Source organism: Moschus berezovskii, chromosome 12 (genome assembly GCF_049115385.1).
Source record: "Moschus berezovskii isolate FMDL1 chromosome 12, NW_MosBer_1.0, whole genome shotgun sequence".
Classification (NCBI taxonomy): Eukaryota; Metazoa; Chordata; class Mammalia; order Artiodactyla; family Moschidae; genus Moschus; species Moschus berezovskii.
Genome location: NC_142471.1, coordinates 4222148 through 4246640, shown reverse-complemented (window position 1 = coordinate 4246640; position 24493 = coordinate 4222148). Strand labels below are relative to the sequence as shown.

General features: G+C 41.6%; 1 pseudogene; it reads right to left on the bottom strand.

The window, feature by feature from the left end:
• Positions 1-21481: 21481 nt before the first annotated feature.
• LOC129555879 (SUMO-activating enzyme subunit 2 pseudogene) lies at positions 21482-24104 on the bottom strand (annotated as a pseudogene).
• Positions 24105-24493: the final 389 nt, after the last annotated feature.

Sequence of the window (24493 nt, the reverse complement as noted above, 5' to 3'; positions counted from 1 at the left end):
CCTGGGACAGTATAGCATAGTAAGGAACCAGCTACCTAAATTTGTAGAACCTAGAACAAAATGGAAATGTAGGGTCCCATGTTCCAGAAGTATTTAAAAATTTAAGGTGGCAACAGCAGAGCTGTTGCATGCACATAGAGCTGGTCCTGAGCTTAATTAAGAGAACTGATCTGGAGCTACATTGCTTGATTTCAAATTCCAGCCCTCCTGCTTTTTTAGCTGATGATTTTGTGCAAGTTACTTAACTACTCTCTGCCTCAGCTTCCTCATCTGCAAGAAAATAATCAAAAGAAACCACCTTATAAGGTTATTGTGAAGTTAAATGAATTACTTTCATAAAATGTTCTAAATTGGCACATGGGGGCACTCAATAACTGGTAACAATGTTACCATTATTTCTATTTTTGTTCTGAGGTCTATGAGATGGGGCTTCTCTGGTGGCTCAGTGGTTAAGAATCCATCAACCAATGCAGAAAATGCAGAATAGATCCCTGGGTTGGGAAGATCCCCTGGAAGAGGAAATGGCAACCCACTCTAGTATTCTTGCCTGGAAACTTCCATGGACACAGGAGCCTGGCGGGCTGCAGTCCCTAGAGTCGCAGAGTCGGACATGACTGAAACAACCGAGCACGCATGAACGCCTATGGGATGGGTGTTATTGCTGTTCACCTGGAGACCAAGGACCGTAAGTGCTTCGCTCACTAATGTGTCCCCGGGACCCAGCCCAGGAGCTGGTGCTTTTTTGTATTAAGCCACTGAAAATTTGTGGTTAGTCTGGCATGGTAACCCACTTACCTCAGTACACTAGTGTTGGTATGTGAAATTGTGGCAAAGCTAATTCATTCTCTAAACTAATATGCCATTCTCTTTCCAACGTTAAAAACTCAAGGTAAAAGGTTATGGGAAAAAATGTATGTAAATCACTTAGGCAAGAAGACTCCATGGTGACAGGCTTAACCTTTCCGTGTACCCCGCCCTGGGAGATGGAAGCGTGCATGTCCGCACAGTCCCCCGCTGTCCCTGGCACTCGGACTCTGCATGCTTCAGTTTGCCTAAGAAAAAGTGACTTCACCCAAGACTTTCCTGTTCACAGAAAACCTTCGCCCTGTTGGTTAAGTAAATACATGAATCCTCCTTTTACTTCCAAGGAAACTAGAGTTTGGAAAGGCTCAGTAGCCTGCCTGAGTTCGCATACTGAGTCAACCCAGGATCTGAACTTGGATGTCTCAGGGTTTGTAATCTTTCTACTCTATTATACAGCCTCCCAGACACAGTCTCTCCCTTCCATTGCTTCCTCCACAGGCCGAAAGCTTGCTGAAATGTAGCTAAAATGTAATTCAGGGCTTGGAGATAAGGCCAGTTTCTAGCCTTCTCTTCTCCGCTTCCACCACATTCAGCTCCATCTGACTGTTATCAGATGGAGAGCTTAGATAACCACTTTGGAAGTGGTTTAAAAAAAAAAAAGAAAGAACACTATGCATGGCTTGCTCTTGTTTGGAGACCTCGATTGTCAGAGTAATTCAATCTGACTGTTTAATAAAAGTACTGAATCAGTTTAAATAGCCACTTTCATGAAGATACAAATCATAGTTTTGGAAAACTGGCAGAATCCCAGTGGAATTTTCCATAGGGAAAAAAAATCTTTTTACCCTTTGCCTATAGAATGCATGTTCTGGAAACTTCTTTGACCCTATAATAGAGATGGCAGCTCTCACAGATTTGTCCATAAAGTTACAAATCTAGCATAATAATAGCTACTTCATATTTATAGAAGCTTGTGACACTTCTTACTAGTTTTTAAAAAAAAAAATTTATCGGAGTATAGTTGCTTTACAATGTTGTGTTAGTTTCTGCTGTACAGCAGTGAATCAGCTATATGTATACCTATACCCCCTCTTTGTTTGGATTTCCTTCCCATTCAGGTCACCACATAGCACTGAGTGGAGTTTCCTATTGCTATCCTGTAGATCCTTATTAGTTATCTATTTTATACATGGTATCAATAGTGTATATATGTCAATCCCAAGCCCAATTTTTATAAGCAGAGAGACTATGGGAATATCTAGTTTCTTAATTTTACCAGTTTGATAAAATTTGACAGTATTACAAATATTGCTATTTCATAATCCTATTGCTATTATATAAAGCTACTTTATAATCCTATTGCTGTGTAATACTGCTTTCCGTGGAAAACCTGATGTAGGTAGTCAGCAGCAAGCCGATCGGTTCTGATGGGGCCCGTGGGCGGTAGGATTTTTGTTGTGAATAGCTTTTCTTAGGAAAGCAATGTTGACATAATCCACTTTCTGTCCCTAAGTGTATATGTCTTATATGATGAAGCAACAAGTAATTCACCAACTTCAGAATGCTTTGAAAATAGATTCAGAATATTAGAGTTTTGTTAACTGACCACTTGAATAAGAACAAAATCATACCTGCTTAACAACAGTAAATATAAGATAAACTTTACCCTGAAATTTTCTTTCCTCTTAAAATATACTGAAAAGATTTTATAATTTATTTTCCACGGAAACATTGTGCATTTTATTGGTGGGACAAAAGTCACAACTGGTCATCAATGATGTGTTCAGAGTTACTGTCAAATTAATTTTGACTGAACTGTGGAAAAGAACCCAATATTCGTTTTTTGTTGTTTCATTCACAATCTACAAGCCACACTGAACTATGAGGTATCATTAATCAGTTATAAGAATATATGACTCTTCTACCTCAAAATTACAAACTTCTGCTTATCAAAGGACACAATCAACAGAGTCAAAGGGCAACCTATAGAATAGAAGAAAATATTTGAAAATCATATATCTGATATGGGGTTAATATCAAGAGTATATTAAGGACTCCCATGGCTCAAGAGAAAGCAACAGACTGAAGAGCAGGCAAAGAACTTGAATGACATTTCCCCAAAGAAGCTGCTGCTGCTGCTGCTGCTAAGTCGTTTCAGTCGTGTCCGACTCTGCAGCCTCATAGAAGCCCACCAGGCTCCTCCGTCCCTGGGATTCTCCTGACAAGAACACTAGAGTGGGTTGCCATTCCCTTCTCCAATGCATGAAAGTGAAAAGTGAAATTGCTCAGTCGTGTCTGACTCACAACATTGTTAACCAAATATCAGTTCAGTTCAGTTCAGTTCAGTCGCTCAGTCGTGTCTGACTCTCCGCGACCCCATGAATTACAGCACACCAGGCCTCCCTGTCCATCACCAACTCCCGGAGTACACTCAAACTCATGTCCACAGAGTCGGTGATGCCATCCAGCCATCTCATTCTCCGTCGTCCCCTTCTCCTCCCGCCCCCAACCTTTCCCAGCATCAGAGTCTTTTCCAGTGAGTCAACTCGCCGCATGAGGTGGCCAAAGTATTGCAGTTTCAGCCTTAGCATCAGTCCCTCCAATGAACACCCAGGATTGATCTCCTTCAGAATGGACTGGTTGGATCTCCTTGCAGTATAAGGGACTCCCAAGAGTCTTCTCCAACACCACAGTTCAAAAGCATCGATTCTTCGGCGATCAGCTTTCTTCACAGTCCAACTCTCACATCCATACATGACCACGGGAAAAACCATTGCCTTGACTAGATGGACCTTGGTTGGCAAAGTAATGTCTCTGCTTTTTAATATACTATCAAGGTTGGTCATAACTTTCCTTCCAAGGAGCAAGCGTCTTTTAATTTCATGGCTGCAATCAGCATCTGCAGTAATTTTGGAGCCCAAAAAAATAAAGTCTGACACTGTTTCCACTGTTTTTCCATCTATTTCCCATGAAGTGATGGGACCGTCCAGATGCCATGATCTTTGTTTTCTGAATGTTGAGCTTCAAGCCAATACTCCAATATAAAATTAAGAAAAAAAGGAAGACTGAGTATATGCTTTAACATGGATGAATCTTGAAGAGATAAAACTAAGTGAAATGTTAGTCCAAAGGAACAAATGATTCTATTTATAGACAGGTACCTAAGTAGAGCTGGGGCTGGGGAAGAAGGAATGGGAGAGTGATTGATTAACGAGGACAGAGTTCCAGTTTTGTAAAATCAAAGTGTTCTGGAGATGGATGGTGGTGACGGCACAACAAAGTAAAAGCATTTATTGTCACTGAATTGTACACTAAAAAATGGCTAAAAATGGCACATTTTATGTTGTGTGTATTTTAACACAATTTTCAAAATAAAACAATACATGATTTTTATTAAAGCAGTTTATATATGTTCATTGCAATTAACTGCATAGTCAATTAACCTAAATTCTTTTGAAAATAAACCTATTTTTTTTTCTTTTGCATTTGTGACCTTGGATTGAAACTCTCAATTCTATTTAAAACAATCCACCAGAGAATTACCATCTGAGCCACCAGGGAAGAACAACACACAAGAGAATTAATTAAATGTGAGATGACTCAGCAACCGTTCTGTTCCGTTCAGTCGCTCAGTCGTGTCCGACTCTTTGCGACCCCGTGGACTGTAGCCTACCAGGCTTCTCCATCCATGGGATTCTCCAGGCAAGAATACTGGAGTGGGTTACCGTTTCCTTCTCCAGGGGATCTTCCCGACCCAGGGATCGAACCCGGGCCTCCCTCATTAGAAGCAGACGCTTTAACCTCTGAGCCACCAGGGAAGCCCCTTTCTAGAAAAACTCTCCACTTTCAGCTTCCAAGGAATGACACTCTTCTGGTTCTCCTTCTGCCTTACTGACAACTATTTTTCCATCTCTGCTGATGTCCCTTCTCTACATGATCAGTAGAATTTCTAGCTCATTTCATATCCTGCTCTTCTCTGTATGCAGTCCCTTCTTAGGTGATCACATCCATTCCATGGCTTTAGATCCCACTGAGAAATCCTGAAAGGGAAGTCATATGGCTGTAATATGCAGGTAGGAGGAGACTGGAGGATGTTATCGGGATAGCAAACCAGGTACTAGCCACAGCTGAGCTCATTTATGCTGGAGAGTTTGTGGTGATGGAGTATCCATAATCAACTGAAACTGTTTTCTCTGATACCCTTGTGTGTGTGTGTGTGTGTGTGTGTGTGTGCGCTCAGTGATGTCTGACTCTTTGCAACCCCATGGACTATAGCCCACCACGGTCCTCTGTCCATGGAATTATCCAGCAAAAATACTAGAGTGGGTTGCCATTTCCTTCTCCAGGGAATCTTCCTGACCCAGGGATTGAACCCGGGTCTCCTGAATTGGCAGGGAGATTGTTTACTACTGCGCCACCTGGGAAGCCTGCTCAGACCAACCTCTTTCTAGCTGCTACATAATTATTTTACAAAACAAAAAATCAGCAAACAAGATTCACTGTTTCAGACTATGTTATGTTTTCCTTTTTCCTCTCTCCCTTCAGTCTTTGTTTCTTAACATAAACAGCTGATCACTGTTTCCCTCACATTGATTTTTCTAAGGCCATATACCTCCTACTATTTCTCCAAGCAGTCTGGATTAAACCTGTCTTCTGAGCTCGGTATGGAGGCCCAAAGGAAGTCTTGGCAACTTGATGTCATGGAATGCCGATGTCATCACTTGGGACCCTGACTCCCCCAGCACCGTCAAGCCTCTCCCTTCTCATTCCCACCCAGTTGTTCAAACAGAAGCCAGGGAAGCACCCTTGAGCCTTCTTTTCAATCCCTTGTTCCATCTCCCACAACAGAAAACACTTTGCTGATAAGTGAATGAAATGAACCAATGAATGATTTACTGCAAAGGAACACATTTTGTAGTTGAATTTAATGGGGAAATATATGATTGATATTTTGCACTGGTTAATTGATTCATGTAAATAATCAACCTTAACAATCTACTTTGAACATAGAACCAATAGAATAAATAAATACAATTCACACCCTTATAAAACATGCTAGCTAAGTAAAATAAGACAGTATGTAAGAAATTCTTTGAAAATGAATTAGCCTAAACTTCACTCAAGGCTGTGGAATTCAGGAGAAACAGTTGAACTCCAAGACAAGAAGGAAATTTTACAAAGGAGATGGCGGTAGATACAGCTGCCTATAAAGAGGTCACTTGCTGGATGGATTTACTGGTTCGTTGAGAGTTTTATGTATGTCCCAGTCTTAGCAGGGAGATATTGGAATTTATTGCTCATTCAAGTGACTTGACATTTTAGAATGAGTCCATAGGCAATCTGACACAAGCTCATGAAGAATATCCACAGAAAAAAATTTCTATTTTTAGATATTTTTTTATTCTTTTCCAGCTTGAAATTCAATAATTTTGTGGCTCTCTTACACTGAAAAAAATTAATTAATATTTGTGCAGTGTCCATTCCCACTCCCCAACTTGAACATTTCTTAAAGTTGCTACAAAGATAGGCTTTTCGTTTTGGACTGATAAAGGTAGGAAGAATGCTTTATGTCTAGACACCTGGGTCGAAACACAAAGCTAGGAGAGGGTGTGAGAGAAGCCGACTCATGTACCCTGACAGAACAGCAGAGAGCAGACAGGAGGCAGGGCTGACAAGAGCTTCTAGCGTGCCACTGAAACCAGGCAGCTGGAGCAGTGAGACATGGAGGCTTGTTTCTGAACACACGTCAGACACACCTAGAGGTGGGGTGTAGAGAGGCTGCAAATGCATATATTAATGTCAACATTATCTCAGTTAAACCCATGGGCTGATGAGAGAAGTCTGCCATACACAGGGCTTCTCTTCTTAAACAGAGACCTAAAGGAGGTTGAAGGAGGAGTCATGTAAATATCTGGGGAAGAGAATTCCAAGCAGAGCCTAGAGTCAGGGCAAAGGCTAGGGGCAGGGCTTCCTACCTTTATCAGGGGTTGGCTTGCTTAACATAGTTAAGGGTCAGCAAAGAGTCAGTATGATTCCGTAACACCAAGGAGGCTAAGAACAATGGGAAATGAGATCCAGAGGTGGTAGTTAAGAAAGTCAGTTCAGTTCAGTTCAGTTCAGTCGCTCAGTCGTGTCTGACTCTCCGCGACCCCACGAATCACAGCACGCCAGGCCTCCCTGTCCATCACCAACTCCCGGAGTACACCCAAACTCATGTCCACAGAGTCGGCGATGCCATCCAGCCATCTCATTCTCCGTTGTCCCCTTCTCCTCCCGCCCCCAACCTTTCCCAGCATCAGAGTCTTTTCCAGTGAGTCAACTCGCCGCATGAGGTGGCCAAAGTATTGCAGTTTCAGCCTTAGCATCAGTCCCTCCAATGAACACCCAGGATTGATCTCCTTTAGAATGGACTGGTTGGATCTCTTTGCAGTATAAGGGACTCCCAAGAGTCTTCTCCAACACCATAGTTCAAAAGCATCGCTTCTTCGGCGATCAGCTTTCTTCACAGTCCAACTCTCACATCCATACATGACCACGGGAAAAACCATAGCCTTGACTAGACGGACCTTGGTTGGCAAAGTAATGTCTCTGCTTTTTAATATACCATCAAGGTTGGTCATAACTTTCCTTCCAAGGAGCAAGCGTCTTTTAATTTCATGGCTGCAATCAGCATCTGCAGTGATTTTGGAGCCCAAAAAAATAAAGTCTGACAAAGTAGGTCTCTGTAAACCCTGGAGACCTTGGGAAATGTTCAGATTGTTATATTTCTGAAGGTTAAGGGAGTTTCAGGCAAAGAAATAACAAGATCTAAGGACATTACGGAATGGATCTTTTGGGCTGATATATAGAGCATAGGTCTGGAGAAGGGAATGGCAACCCACTTCAGTATTCTTGCCTGGGTGCTAAGAGAATCCCATGGACAGAGGAGCCTGGTGGGCTAGAGTTCATAGGCTGGCAAAGAGTTGGACACAATGGAAGTGTACACACACATGCACAGAGCATAAGTGGGTTTCCCAGGTGCTACCAGTGGTAAAGAAGCCACCTGGCAATGCAGGACAGGTAAGAGATGCTGGTTTGATCCCTGGGTCGGGAAGATCCACTGAGGAGGACATGGAACCCACTCCAGTATTCTTGCCTGGAGAATCCCATGGACAGAGGAGCCTGGTGAGCTGGAGTCCATAGGCTGGCAAAGAGTCAGACATGACTGAAGTGACTTAGCATGCATCCACGCGTACAGCATAGGCAACTGGGGATTAGAGTAGAGACAGGAAGACCAATGAGGATGCAGTATGATGGTCTTCAGTTCAGTTCAGTCGCTCAGTCGTGTCCAACTCTCTGCGACCCCATGAATCACAGCACGCCAGGCCTCCCTGTCCATCACCAACTCCCGGAGTTCACTCAAACTCATGTCCACAGAGTCGGTGATGCCATCCAGCCATTTCATTCTCTGTCGTCCCCTTCTCCTCCCGCCCCCAACCTTTCCCAGCATGAGAGTCTTTTCCAGTGAGTCAACTCGTCGCATGAGGTGGCCAAAGTCTTAGCAGCAGGTAAATGTACAATACCTTGCACCATTTTCTTAGCAGTGGAGAGAAGTGTTGGATTAGTTGAACTACAATTTGAAAGTAAGGTTGAGAGAATATACTTGTAGCCCGAGTATAACATGTGACACCAGGTCTCAGTAACTAGAATGGAGTTACAGTTGACAAGATGAGAAAGAGAGGGACAAGCTGGAGGGAGGTGGGATAAGGGACTTTGTTTTTAAATATATTAAATTTGAGGTGCCTACTAGAGGGCTAAGCAGAAACGGAGAGTGAGGTGTTGGATATAGGAGACCGAAGTTCAAGAGAAAGACTCACGCTACAGTACAATTCTGGGAAGAATCAGCTTGTCAAGGATGTTTAAATCCTTGGAACTAGGAGAGATCCTCCAGGCAAAGAGAGATAGTGGAGAAGAGCTGGCCACTTGCTGGACAATAGGCAAAATTCTATTCAGTTCAGTCGCTCAGTTGTGTGACTCTTTGCAACCCCATGAAACGCAGCATGCCAGGCCTCCCTGTCCATCACCAACTCACAGAGTCCACCCAAACCCATGTCCATTGCGTTGGTGATGCCACCCAACCATCTCATCCTCTGTCGTCCCCTTCTCCTCCTCTTCCCAGAATTAGGGTCTTTTCAAATGAGTCAGTATTTCCCATCAGGTGGCCAAAGTATTGGAGTTTCAGCTTCAACATCAGTCCTTCCAATGAACACCCAGAACTGATCTCCTTTAGAATGGACTGGTTGGATCTCCTTGCAGTCCAAGGGACTCTCAAGAGTCTTCTCCAGCACCACAGTTCAAAAGCATCAATTCTTCGGCGATCAGCTTTCTTCACAGTCCAACTCTCATATCCATACATGACCACTGGAAAAACCATAGCCTTGACTAGATGGACCTTTGTTGGCAAACTAATGTCTCGCTTTTTAATATGCTGTCTAGGTTGGTCATAACTTTCCTTCCAAGGAGTAAGTGCCTTTTAATTTCATGGCTGCAATCACCATCTGCAGTGATTTTGGAGCCCAGAAAAACAAAGTCAGCCAGTGTTTCCACTGTTTCCCCATCTATTTGCCATTAAGTGATGGGACCGGATGCCATGATCTTAGTTTTCTGAATGTTGAGCTTCAAGTCAACTTTTTCACTCTCCTCTTTCACTTTCATCAAGAAGCTCTTTAGTTTCTTCTTCACTTTCTGCCATAACAGTGGTGTCATCTGCATATCTGAGGTTATTGATATTTCTCCTGGCAATCTTGATTCCAACCTGTGCTTCCTCCAGTCCAGCATTTCTCATGATGTACTCTGCATATAAGTTAAATATGCAGGGTGACAATATACAGCCTTGACATCTCCTTTTCCTATTTGAAACCAGTCTGTTGTTCCATGTCCAGTTCTAACTGTTGCTTCCTGACCTGCATACAGGTCTCAAGAGGTAGGTCAGGTGGTCTGGTATTCCCATCTCTTTCAGAATTTTCCACAGTTTATTGTGATCCACACAGTCAAAGGCTTTGTCATAGTTAATAAAGCAGAAATAAATGTTTTTCTGGAACTCTCTTGCTTTTCCATGATCCAGCGAATGTTGGCAATTTAATCTCTGGTTCTTCTGCCTTTTCTAAATTCAGATTGAACATCTGGAAGTTCACGGTTCACGTGAAGCCTGGCTTGGAGAGTTTTGAGCATGACTTTACTAGCGTGTGAGATGAGTGCAATTGTGCAGTAGTTTGAGCACTCTTTGGGATTGGAATGGAAACTGACCTTTTCCAGTCCTGCGGCCACTGCTGAGTTTTCCAAATTTGCTGGCATATTGAGTGCAGCACTTTCACAGCATCAGCTTTCAGGATTTGAAATAGCTCAACTGGAATTCCATCACCTCCACTAGCTTTGTTCATAGTGATGCTTCCTAAGACCCACTTGACTTTACATTCCAGTTTGTCTGACTCTAGGTGAGTGAGCACACCATCATGATCATCGGTCGTGAAAATCTTTTTTGCACAGTTCTCTTGTGTATTCTTGCCACCTCTTCTTAATAGCTTCTGCTTCTGTTAGGTCCATACCATTTCTGTCCTTTATCGAGCCCATCTTTGCATGAAATGTTCACTTGGAATCTCCAATTTTCTTGAAGAGATCTCTAGTCTTTCCCATTCTATTGTTTTCCTCTATTTCTTTGCACTGATCACTGAGGAAGGCTTTCTTATCTCTCTTTGCTATTCTTTGGAACTCTGCATTCAAATGGGTATATCTTTCCTTTTCTCCTTTGCTTTTCGCTTCCCTTCTTTTCACAGCTGTTTGTAAGGCCTCTTCAGACAGCCATTTTGCTTTTTTGCATTTCTTTTTCTTGGGAATGGTCTTGATCCCTGTCTCCTGTACAATGTCATGAACCTCCATCCATAGTTCATCAGGCACTCTGTCTATCAGATCTAGTCCCTTAAATCTATTTCTCACTTCCACTGTATATCCATAAGGGATTTGATTTAGGTCATATCTGAATGGTCTAATGGTTTTCCCTACTTTCTTCAATTTCAGTCTGAATTTGGCAATGAGTTCATGATCTGGGCCACAGTCAGTTCCCGGTCTTGTTTTTGCTGACTCTATAGAGCTTCTCCATCTTTGGCTGCAAATATATAATCAATCTGATTTTGGTGTTGACCATCTGGTGATGACCATGTGTAGAGTCTTCTCTTGTGTTGTTGGAACAGGGTGTTTACTACGACCAGTGTGTTCTCTTGGCAGAACTCTATTAGCCTTTGCTCTGCTTCATTCTTGTCTAACTCAATAAAACTAAACCATGCCATGTGGGCCACCCAAGACAGATGGGTCATTGTGGAGAGGTCTGACAGAATGTGGTCCACTGGAGAAGGGAATGGCAAACCACTTCAGTATTCTTGCCTTGAGAACCCCATGAACAGTATGAAAAGGCAAAAAGATAGGACACTGAAAGATGAACACCCCAGGTTGGTTGGTACACAATATGCTACTGGAGATCAGTGGAGAAATAACTCCAGGAAGAATGAAGGGATGGAGCCAAAGCAAAAACAATACCCAGTTGTGGATGAGACTGGTGATAGAAGCAAGGTTCAATGTTGTGAAGAGCAATATTGCATAGGAACCTGGAATGTTAGGTCCATGAATCAAGGCAAAGTGGAAGTGGTCAAACAGGAGATGACAAGAGTGAACATCGACATTCTAGGAATCAGAGAACTAAGATGGACTGGAATGGGTGAATTTAACTCAGATGGCCACTATATCTACTACTGTGGGCAGGAATCCCTTAGAAGAAATGGAGTAACCATCATAGTCAACAAAAGAGTCCAAAATGCAGTACTTGGATGCAATCTCAAAAACGACAGAATGATCTCTGTTCGTTTCCAAGGTAAACCATTCAATATCATGATAATCCAAGTCTATGCCCCAACCAGTAACACTGAAGAGGCTGAACAGTTTTATGAAGACCTACAAGACCTTCTAGAACTAACACCCAAAAAAGATGTCCTTTTCATTACAGGGGACTAGAGTGAAAAAGTAGGAAGTCAAGAAACATTCTATTACAGTCACAAATTTCTGCTCCCACCAGAGCAGAAATATACTTGTAAGTATTGTAAATTCTGTAAGTATTTGCAACCCTTGCAAATATACCAAGAATCATGTAGTTGAATTTGTTCCCAAACCTACCATGCCAGTTGATTTATCTCTATGACATTTAAGTGAGCTTTCAGTTCAGTTCAGTCGCTCAGTCGTGTCCGACTCTCTGCGACCCCTTGAATCACAGCACACCAGGCCTCCCTGTCCATCACCAACTCCTGGAGTTTTAGAAAAACTAATTAATACTTGTCTAATATAAGAACTCCGGGAGTTGGTGATGGTAGGGAGGCCTGGCGTGCTTTGATTCAGGGGTTGCAAAGAGTCGGACACTACTGAGCGACTGAACTGAACTGAATATAAGAACTATTTCTTTGAAAACAAATGTGAAGACTTTAGTATACTCAAGAATGGCAGATTAATTTAAAAAAATTTTTTAATTAAAAAATAAATTCTGTAAAATTCAATTTGAGTATGACAACTATTAAGAAATGGGGGAAAAAAGAAAAAATCTGGATAAATTCTGCACTCAAAATGCATCTCTTCAGTGTCTTTTGCCTATGCTGTTATTTAAGGAATTAAAACTGGAAATAAAATATGATAAATTATGTGTATAGTTTGCACAAGAAAGATGATAGGAAATTCTAATCAGTGGACCTATATTCAAAGGTGGGGCCTTTACCTTATATGAATTCCTAAATGTTAGTGTATCCACTGCTTTCCTGTGAGGAAAGGAAAGCTAGTAGCAAATTATTGGGAATTGTCACACAGCCCTCCTTACCTACTTGCAGGATAATGAAGAGCAAAATCTAGGACAATGTTAATGCCAGTTAAAAATCCAGTGTCTTACAGAGAACAGACTTATGGACATGGGGGGCAAGCGGGAGGAGAGGGTGAGATGTATGGAGAGAGTAATATGGAAACTTACATTACCATACATAAAATAGATAACCCGTGGGAATTTGCTGTATGACTCAGGGAACTCAAACAAGGGCTGTGTATCAACCTAGAGGGGTGGGATGGAGAGGCAGATGGGAGGGAGTTTCAAAAGGGAGGGGATATATGTATATCTATGGCTGATTCATGTTGATGTCTGACAGAAAACAACAAAATTCTGTAAAGCAATTTTCCTTCAGTTAAAATTTAAACTAATTTTTTAAAAAATACAGTGTCTTACAGATGAATGAATAAAAAAGATGTGGTACGTATATGTGATGGAATATTACTCAGCCATTAAGAATGTAATAATGCCATTTGCAGCAACATAGAAGGAAATGGCAACCCACTCGTGTTCTTGCCTAGAGAATCCCAGGGATGGCAGAGCCTCGTGGACTGCCATCTATGGGGTCGCACAGAGTCGGACACGACTGAAGCGACTTAGCAGCAGCAGCAGCAGCAGACGTAGGTGGGGATTGTCATGCGAAGTGAAGAAAGTCAGACCGAGGAGAAGAAATACTGTATGACATCCCTTATATGTGGAATCTAAAAAGAAATGATACAGATGAACTGATTTACAGAACAGAAACAGACTCACAGACTTAGAGAACGAATTCATGCAGGCAGGGGCAAGAATGGACAGATGAGATAGTCGGGGAGTTTGGGATGGATATGTACACTCTGCTATATTTAAAATGGATAACCAACAAGGTATTAGCATATAGCACAAGGAGCTCTGCTCAGTGTCATGTGGCAGCCCGGAAAGGAGCGGAGTTTGAGGGAGAATGGATACATGTGTGTGTATGGCTGAGTCCCTTCGCTGTTCACCTGAAACGGTCACAGTGTTGTTTGTTAATTGACTATACTCCAATATAAAAGTGAAAGGTTTAAAAAAATCCAGCGTCTTGTTACAGCAGAGATGACCCAGGAGTTCACTGGAGGGTTGGGATGGCACAGTCAGATGTTCAGAACTTCTTCCGCCGCTGCTGTTGTCTCAGAAGGCGCCTGGTGCTCCCGGCCCTAGGGGATCATGAGCGGAGGCAGGGTGGAACACCCGCCCAGAGCGCTCAGGGCAAGGCTGAGGGCAGCAGGTGTGGGCAGCCCACAGCTCAACATTCACAGGCAGCTATATATCTTTTACTTTGGCTTGTCTTTGAATACAGGCTTTAGTATGTTTATTTAAAATTTTAATTAGTCCTCAAGCTCACCTCAGCATGCCTATAATACAATGTCAAAAAATTCAGAATACCATATTTAGTCATCAGTTATAAATAGTGTCTCCTAACAACCTCACTGATAATCCCCAGGGTGTTCATTTACACTCATGATTTTATTATGAAATAAACCCTACAATCACCTACTCAGGACTATTTGAGGAACTAAGATTACTACCAAACTCCTGCAAGATTCCTTCACGTTTCTTCTGTTGCTATAACTTTTTTAACTGTGGCAAAATACACATAACATTAAATGCATCATTTTAACCACTTTTAAGTGTATACAGTTCATTGTTATGCAACTAATCTCAGAAACTTTTTCATACCTATTAAACACTCTCCACTCTCCCCTCCCTCCAGCCCCCGACAACCACCATTTTAATTTCTGTCTCTATGAAGCTGACAACACTAGGGACCTCAAATAAGTGGAAACATATAGTATTTGTCCTTTTGTGACTGGACTATTTCACTTAGCATTACGTCCTCAAGGTTCATCCATGGGGTAGCATGGGTCAGAATTCCCTACCATTGAATAGACAGACTACATTTTGTTTATCTTTTCATCTATCAATGGACACTTGGTTTCTTCCATATTTTGGCTCTTATGAATAATGCTGCTGTAAACACAAAATGTAAGCATCTCTTCATGTGCCTGTTGTTAGTTATTTTGCATATATGCTGTTGCTATAATTCTGATATAATTTTAAAGTTTGTGATTTTTTTCATCCCATTACTATTTTCCATATTATTTTGTGTAATTTTGAACGATAGAGTTGTGAGGAAATTTACAGATGACCTGGCCCAACTCTCTCACTTTTCAGCTGAAGAAGCTAATACCCAGTAGGCTTTAGTAGACAAAGTCTCACAATTATTTTGTGGCAGAATTGAGACTAGAACACAAGCCTCTGAACTCCTCATCCAGAGAGTTTGCTGTCATACAGGCTACCTGCTAGTCATATCCACCTCCTCTCCTGCTTGAATTTAGAAGTTGTCAAAGGCAATATTATATCCTTTCATATATTTTGAGAAACTGAGGAAAGTCATACCACCTGTACATACATTAATAATTTTTATCTCTGGGAGAGAGTTAACTATTAACTAGCATTGTATACATGCCCCCTTAAGACTAGCACCAAAATCAAGATTCCTAAAAGACAGACATGCTACAACAAACAGCTTTGTGACTGAGTATTTGTCATGGAAAATGCTCAAGGAGGAAAAATTAAATTATAAACTCTCTGTCTTCTACAGGCTTGCAAGAACCGATTATGCACACCTCTTTCCAATTCAAAGTTGTGATGTCACATTGGCAACTTGAAATCTGCTACGGTTGATTCATTTATGCCACAGAAGCCAGCAGATGCTACAAACTGTGCCCCATATTCACACTGAGAGCCGGTTGTTGAGTGTTTATCAGCACAATGCTATTGCCAGGAATTGCTCTCAGAGTTATGGGCAGGGGTGGTGGTGGCAATATTATTTAGCCAAGTTTATAATTGATAAGCTTTAGTCATTTAGTCATATTAAGCCAATCATTTATTCTTACTCTCAGTTCAGTTCAGTCGCTCAGTCGTGTCCGACTCTTTGCAACCCCATGAATCACAGCACGCCAGGCCTCCCTGTCCATCACCAACTCCCGGAGTTCACTCAAACTCATGTCCATAGAGTCGGTGATGCCATCCAGCCATCTCATTTTCTGTCGTCCCCGTCTCCTCCCGCCCCCAATCCCTCCCAGCATCAGAGTCTTTTCCAGTGAGTCAACTCGTCGCATGAGGTGGCCAAAGTATTGCAGTTTCAGCTTTAGCATCAGTCCTTCCAATGAACACCCAGAACTGATCTCCTTTAGAATGGACTGGATGGATCTCCTTGCAGTCCAAGGGACTCTCAAGAGTCTTCTCCAACACCACAGTTCAAAAGCATCAATTCTTCGGCGATCAGCTTTCTTCACAGTCCAACTCTCACATCCATACATGACCACAGGAAAAACCATAGCCTTGACTAGATGGACCTTGGATGGCAAAGTAATGTCTCTGCTTTTTAATATGCCATCTAGGTTGGTCATAACTTTCCTTCCAAGGAGTAAGCGTCTTTTAATTTCATGGCTGCAATCAGCATCTGTAGTGATTTTGGAGCCCAAAAAAATAAAGTCTGACACTGTTTCCACTGTTTCCCCATCTATTTCCCATGAAGTGATGGGACCAGATGCCATGATCTTTGTTTTCTGAATGTTGAGCTTCAAGGCAACATTTTCACTCTCCTCTTTCACTTTCATCAAGAGGCTTTTGAGTTCCTCTTCACTTTCTGCCATAAGGGTGGTGTCATCTGCATATCTGAGGTTACTGGTATTTCTCCCGCAATCTTGATTCCAGCTTGTGCTTCCTCCAGCCCAGCGTTCCTTATGATGTACTCTGCATATAAGTTAAATAGGCAGGGTGACAATATACAGCCTTGACACACTCCTTTTCCTATTTGGAACCAGTCTGTTGTTGCTATTCTTACTCTACTAGTTATATTTGTTTCCTCAGATGTAAAAAAAGCAACAAAAAAGAATAGGACCTTATTCTTAAGTCCTGTTCATCATCTCTTAAATATAGTGCCTGAAATATAGTTGGTCCCTACTTTATTGCTTGTTTAACAAACAAATTCATGGGTCCCAATCTTTCCATTCCCAGGACAGCTGAATAAGATCAGGCATAAAGTATGTGGAATCTAAAAGGAAATGATACAAATAAAACAGTACTTCAAAGTTACATAAGATCATTAGGATGGATCCTAAAAAAAAAGATCAGGCATAAATTAACATACACTTAGCACCTCTGATGTTTAGGCACTGTGCTAGAGATGAAAATACAAAGGTAAAATCCTTCTCCTCAAAGACTTAAGGTCAATAAAAGGAAATGGGTCTTCCCTGCTTGACCAGTGGTTAAGAATCTGCCTGCAAATGCAGAGGACATGGGTTCAGTCCCTGGTCCAGGAAGATTCCATGTGCCATGGGGCAACCAAGCCCATGAGCCACAAGGACTGAAGCCCTTGCTCTGCAGCTAGAGAGTAGCCCCCACTCACTGCAACTAGAGAAAGCCCACGTGCAGCAATGAAGACCCAGAAAAGCCAAAAGTAAACAAATTAATTTTTTTAAGAATATAAAAATATAAATAAAAGGAAATGAGCATGCTACAGCAATAACCCTGAGACTGGTCTCTGTTTCCTTGGCCTACTCTTGCTCCTACCCACAGTGGACGCACTAGTGTTAACAGTTTCATTGTCATTTCAAAGACCCTTTTGATCATGTAACCCAACCAGTTATCTCTATAACACTCGTGTTGGTAACATACAGTCCAAACTCCTCAGATTGGCAACAGAAGCTGGGCTACCCCAGGTCAGCTTCTGTCTGAAGCTCCCTGATGTTGCCCACGACTAGTACCCAACATCCCTGATCCAGTCAAACTAATTTCATCATTGTCCACTGAATGTGTCCTGTGCCTCTTCTACTCCGTTAAAACATGCCTCTTCCTCTCAAATGCCCTCCCCATTCATTTTTCATATCCAAATTACTTCCGCCTTTCAAAATCCTATTCAAATTAAACTTTATCCATAGAGTCTTGTCTCCACCTTAGACATGAGGCTTATTCTTTCATTCAACAAGACAAATGAGTCTTTAGTGGGTGTGAAGAACTGTACTTAGTGCTAGAGATTTACAGCACCTGGAAAAAGGTCTTAACAGGTAATAAATTCTTAAATAATTATTAACTTGATGTCAATTAGATTGACAATTAACTTGATTTCAAATAACTTGATGTCAAGTTAATGGTCCTATTTAATCTTGTCCTTACCAATGAATGTCTATAAGCCTATTAAAAATTTGTGAAGGGATTGAAACGTCCCAAATTTAAAAATATTATGATAGAGACTTCCCTGGTGGTCCAGTGGCTAAAACTCCTTGCTCCCAATGCAGGGGCATCCCAGTTGGATCCTTAGTCAGGAAACTAGATCCCACATGCCACAGCTAAGAGCATGCATACTGCATCTAAGACCTGTGAAACCAGATAGATAAATAAATATTCTTTAAAGAACATTATGATACATCTGCCTTGTTTTGACAATTCAAGGAAGATTATTTACAATTTCTACAGAAATAAGTGGTATTTGCTTTTTTGTCAAAGTGAACAATGCATTCTTCCAGGCAAAATGTCTGTCTTTGCCCTCACAGTGGCCAGTTTGAAGTCCTTCAAGCATGAGATTTTAGCACTTGCTCTAACTTGTTCCACTATTAAATACTGCCTTGTGTGTTGTGAGTCTTGCATTATACAAGATGCATTTAAAATGAGTTTGGTTTATTTCTTTTCAGAGTTTACTTTCTTGCTTAGAAAACAAATGTATTGTAAAACTTTGAAAGTGTTACTATACATGCATAGAGGGGATCTGTAAATTTCCTTCACACTGCAACTCACACGAACAGAAAAAATGTTCATTTTTCTGGTCTTCCTCACAAGCACCTATGGTTTGAGTAGCATGAAATAAAACTGAAATGTTCGCCTCATATGGTAAACTTCGCTGCAGTGATTTAAATCTTCATAAATCTTCACGTCTTTAAGAATCACCAGTTTCAGATTTCCTCTCTACCCCTCCCTTACATCTTTCCAAGAAAGGAAAAGGTGTGGCTTGCTGGGCCTTGTGGCCATAAGGGAAAAGCTTCCTCAGAAACGTGCCCTCTCCTGTGTCCTCTGTGGTGAAGACAGCATCCTCCTGGGCACACTGCCCCACAGCAGCCCGGGCTGACGCGCAGCCAGAGGAGCGGGCAGGTGAGGCTCTCAGCTGGACGAGGCCAGCGGACCGCCCTGTGTGACGACCTCAGGGACAATGATGATGCTTTCTGCATTCTTTTTTTTTTTATATTTAATTCATTTTTGAAATTTATTTTACCACCAAAGATACTTTGTATTGGAGTAAAGCCAGGTAACAGTGATGTGAGGTTTCAGGTGAAGAGTGCAAGGATTCAGTCATACGTATATGACTGAAAAAGACCACAGTGCTGGTGAGGATCTGGGGGAAAAGGGAACCCTCCTACACTGTTAGTGGGGATGTTAGTGGGTGCAGTCACCATGGAAAAGAGTACAGTAAGTTCCTCAAATATTAAAAATAGAACTACCATATGGTCCAGCAGTTATTCTTCTAAGTATTTACTGAAGGAAATGAAACCACTGACTAAAATGATACTGATACTTCCATGTTCATAGCAGCCTTACTCACAATAGCCCATACATGGAAACAACAAAGGTATCCACCAAAGGAGGAATGGATAAAGAAATTGTTAAGTAGATATATGTGTGTGCGTGTGTGTTATACATGCCATGGAATATTATTCAGCCATAAAAAATAGGGAAATCCTGCTATTTCTATATTTGAGAGTCACAACATACCTTGTCACAACATAGGTTGACTCTGAAGGTGTTGATTCTGAGAGATATCAAGGGAACATTTCATGAAAAGATGAGCACAATTAAGGACAGAAATGGTATGGACCTAACAGAAGCAGAAGGTATTCAGAAGAGGTGGCAAGAATACACAGACAAACTAACAGAAAAGATCTTCTTGAGACAGATAACCATGATGATGTGATCACTCACTTAGAGCCAGACTTCCTGGAATGCAAAGTCAAGTCGGCCTTAGGAAGCATCACTATGAATGAAGCTAGTGGAGGTGATGGAATGGCAGTTGAGCTATTTTAAATCCTAGAGAAGGTTCCATGTGCGCTTGAGAAAAAGGAGAAATTCATTGTTTTGGGGTGAAATGTCCTATAGATATCAATTAGGTCTAACTGGTCTATTGTATCATTTAACGTCTGTGTTTCCTTATTAATTTTCTGTTTAGTTGATGTATCCATAGGTGTTAGTGGGGTATTAAAGTCTCCCACTATTATTGTGTTATTGTTAATTTCCCCTTTCATACTTGTTAGCATTTGTCTTACATATTGTGGTGCTCCTATGTTGGGTGCATATATATTTATAATTGTTATATCTTCTTGGATTGATCCTTTGATCATTATGTAGTGTCCTTCTTTGTCTCTTTTCACAGCCTTTGTTTTAAAGTCTATTTTATCTGATATGAGTATTGCTACTCCTGCTTTCTTTTGGTCTCTATTCGCGTGGAATGTCTTTTTCCAGCCCTTCACTTTCTGTCTGTATGTGTCCCTTGTTTCGAGGTGGGTCTCTTGTAGACAACATATATGGGGGTCTTGGTTTTGTATCCATTCAGCCAGTCTTTGTCTTTTGGTTGGGGCATTCAACCCATTTACGTTTAAGGTGATTATTGATAAGTATGATCCCGTTGCCATTGACTTTATTGTTTGGGGTTCAAGTTTATACACCCTTTCTGTGTTTCCTGTCTAGAGAAGGTCCTTTAGCATTTGTTGGAGAGCTGGTTTGATGATGCTGAATTCTCTCAGCTTTTCTTGTCTGTAAAGCTTTTGATTTCTCCTTCATATTTGAATGAGATCCTTGCTGGGTACAGTAATCTGGGCTGTAGGTTATTTTCTTTCATCACTTTCAGTATGTCCTGCCATGCCGTCCTGGCCGGAAGAGTTACTATTGAAAGAGCAGCTGTTATCCTTATGCAAGTGCCCTTGTGTGTTATTTGTTATTTTTCCCTTGCTGCTTTTAATATTTGTTCTTTGTGTTTGGTCTTTGTTAATTTGATTAATATGTTTCTTGGGGTGTTTCGCCTTGGGTTTATCCTGTTTGGGACTCTCTGGGGTTTCTTGGACTTGGGTGATTATGTCCTTCCCCATTTTAGGGAAGTTTTCAACTATTATCTCCTCAAGTATTTTCTCATTGTCTTTCTTTTTGTCTTCTTCTTCTGGGAAATCCTAAAAGATGATGCTGTGAAAGTGTTGCACTCAATATGCCAGCAAATTTGGAAAACTCAGCAGTGGCCACAGGACTGGAAATAATCAGTTTTCATTCCAACCCCAAAGAAAGGCAATGCCAAAAAATGTTCAAACTACTGCACAATTGCACTCATCTCACATGCTAGTAAAGTAATGCCCAAAATTCTCCAAGCCAAGCTTCAGCAATACGTGAACCGTGAAATTCCACATGTTCAAGGTGGATTTAGGAAAGACAGAGGAACCAGAGATCAAATTGCCAACATTCGCTGGATCATCGAAAAAGCACGAGAGTTCCAGCAAAACATCTATTTCTGTTTTATTGACTATGCCAAAGCCTTTGACTGTGTGGATCACAACAAACTGTGGAAAATTCTTCAAGAGATGGGAATACCAGACCAACCATACTTGCCTCCTGAGAAATCTGTATGCAGGTCAGGAAGCAACAGTTAGAACTGGACATGGAACAACAGACCAGTTCCAAATAAGAAAAAAAGTACATCAAGGCTGTCTTTTGTCACTCTGCTTTTTTTTTTTTAACAAGTATGCAGATGTCATTTATTTGGTCCATAAGTACAGTATAGTTGTATTTGAGTTTTACAAAACATCAAATATAAATAACCTGAAACTGTAACAATACACAAAAACTGGCTTCTTACACAGACATACCAGGCAGTACAAGCTGAAAACTTGAGTAAATTAACAACTGTTTTACATTAATATACATAGTGCCAGTTAACATTTAAAAATGCATAGCACCCGATACTTCTTTGAATTTGTTTCAGTCAGTTAAGAGTATGAAAAAGGTTAGATCTAGGCTAAAAATAATTCTTCTTCTAACCAAAAATAAAGGCATAATATTTATAACCAGGTATCAACTTTACTAAACCACAATATTTTAAAACTGTTAAATGATACCTAAGGGTATTTACATTAAAAAGGCAACATGCATTATGTTGTTTCATCTCATGGACTGGTTATGCACATACTTTGTTCAAAGGGTTTTAAAACTATGTTCCTACTTTCAATACAGCATACTGCAATGTTTCTAATAGTTCTAGCAAAATGAATGCTTTCAAAGGGAGCAGAATCATTTTCAAGTCACTGGTGTCAATTTTTTCCCTTTGGAACAAAGGACGTAACAAATAACCTGGTTCTGCCCAGAAGGCCTTAATGGAGTAAGAAGTTCTGTTCAGAGGCATTTCTGTTCAATCTAATGCTATAACCTCTTCAAGCTCCTCTGCCTGCTCTATGCGTGTCCTTTTCGCACTGACACCCTCTTTCTCATCTAGCTTCCTCTTGCGACTTCTTTCTTCTTCACTGATACCAGCATTATATGCGGGACCTTCTTCATCCGAATCAACTATGAGCACATCATCTTGCTCTTGTGCTGTGGCTGTGGAAGGCTGAGCTCCGTCATCGCTGCCATTGGTTATGCTTTTGGCAGCATCTTCAGCTTGCTTGGGCCCCACTTTTTCTGGGGCATCACCAACAACTTCAAATTCAACATCCTTTCCTAGGTCTTCACTATGAAGGATGTTGATCAATAAAGTGTAGTCCTGAAGGAAGTCATCTGCTTGAAGTCGGCTCCCATTTCTAATTCCAAATTCTGACAATTTCTTGTGATTATTAGCTTCTGTCTCTCCCTCTTCTGAAGATATTAGGATTGTTCCTTTTCCATCTTCAATTTGGACATCTGGTGCTACCATAGCAAATTTTTCTTTCACAATCTTATCCTGTAAGGTGAGAACAGTCACTTTATGAACATTCAGCCACACAGTCACCTCTGGCTTGCTGGCACATACGTAACAGTTAGGGTTGGGAGCATCCAGTGCACAAGGCACAAGAAGCTTCTTTCTTGAGTTTGGTTGTTTATTCAAAAAAATTGTTCTACACTGGTCTATTTTTCCTGATAAAATCTTCAATCCTTCCAATACTATCAACCCAGCAATCACTGCATTAGTAGTAGCGATAGCAGGAATAATGTTCCCTGCCATTGATTTGATATCGAATCTGCTTTTCATATTCATACTGAAAATATGCATCCTGAGATTTGCAGCAGAGGTGACAAAATCCATTGCAGATTGGTCATCCTTGTCCCATATGAGCTCAGCTCCATCCCCCTTTTCTGCTAAATGAACTCTCAAAGTCTCAATGCTCTTTGAAAAAAGACACGCATAGCTCTTGACATCTAGAACCTGTTGGTCTTTCAGACCTAACTGGGGTTCGTTTTGTTGATCTGATGCACTGGTTTCTTCTCCTTGACTTTGCACTTCAGCCCAATCCAATGGAACTGGAGGTTTCCTTTTCCTCCATAGTTTGTCCATCGTCAACAGATACCTGATATCATCTTTAAAAAGCTTGGTAAAAAGTTTAACTGGATCATATCCAGTTGATTTAGCCCATTCCTTGGTGGAAATACGTTTAATGTCACCATCCTCATTAGATGCTCTGGCTCTGGCTTCGGCTTCCATTGGTTCCCAGGAAGCTTCAGGGTCAGCTCTGTCAGGAGATACTTCTTGATCAGCATCTTCTTCTCCAAACAACTGGTTGAACAAATATTTCGCCCAGACAATGCAATGAATAGGTTCTGAAGGTGTGTTACGAATTGTACAGCCAGGAAAAGTTCTCTGGGTTGGTTTGGGATGACATTCATAACACTCGGTCACACCCTTTTTGATAGTGGTTACTTGCCCAAGATAACCAGCAGTTCCACTCTCAATAAGAGGGACATCAGCTGCTAGACACATTCTATTAACATGGTTGCGGGCAGCTCTGTTATCTAAAGCATTCATAACCAATATAAATTGTCGAAAAAATTCCACATTGTAGTCAGGGTTCATGATGCTGTCATGGTAGGCTATGATATTAGCTTTCGGGTAAAACTGCAGTACACTCTCTTTGGCAACCTGGGCCTTTGATCTTCCAACATGTTTCTTTTGAAACAAAAACTGCCTGTTGAGGTTGCTGACATCAATAGTATCCAGATCAATCAGGTCGATGTGGGAGAAGCCGGTGAGCATGAGGTTTTTGAGGAGCTCGCAGCCGATGCCGCCCGCCCCCACCACCAGGACCCGGCCCCCGGCCACGGCCTCAGCCAGTTCCTGGGGCAGCCCCCGCGACAGTGCCATGGCGGGACAACCACGAGCAGCGGCGGACGCGGAGGCCCACCCTGCTTATTTAACTTATATACAGAGTACATCATGTGAAATGCCAGGATGGATGAAGCACAAGTTGGAATCAAGATTTCTGGGAGAAATATCAATAACCTCTGATATTCAGATGCTGATACTGCTGTTGCTAAGTCGCTTCAGTCGTGTTCGACTCTTGGAGATCCCATAGACGGCAGCCCACCAGGCTCCTCCGTCCCTGGGATTCTCCAGGCAAGAATACTGGAGTGGGTTGCTATTCCCTTCTCCAATGCATGCGCGCATGCTAAGTTGCTTCAGTCGTGTCTGACTTTGTGCAACCCTATGTACAGCAGCCCAGCAGGCTCCTCTGTCCACAGGATTCTCTAGGCAAGAATACTGGAGTGGGTTGCCATTTCCTT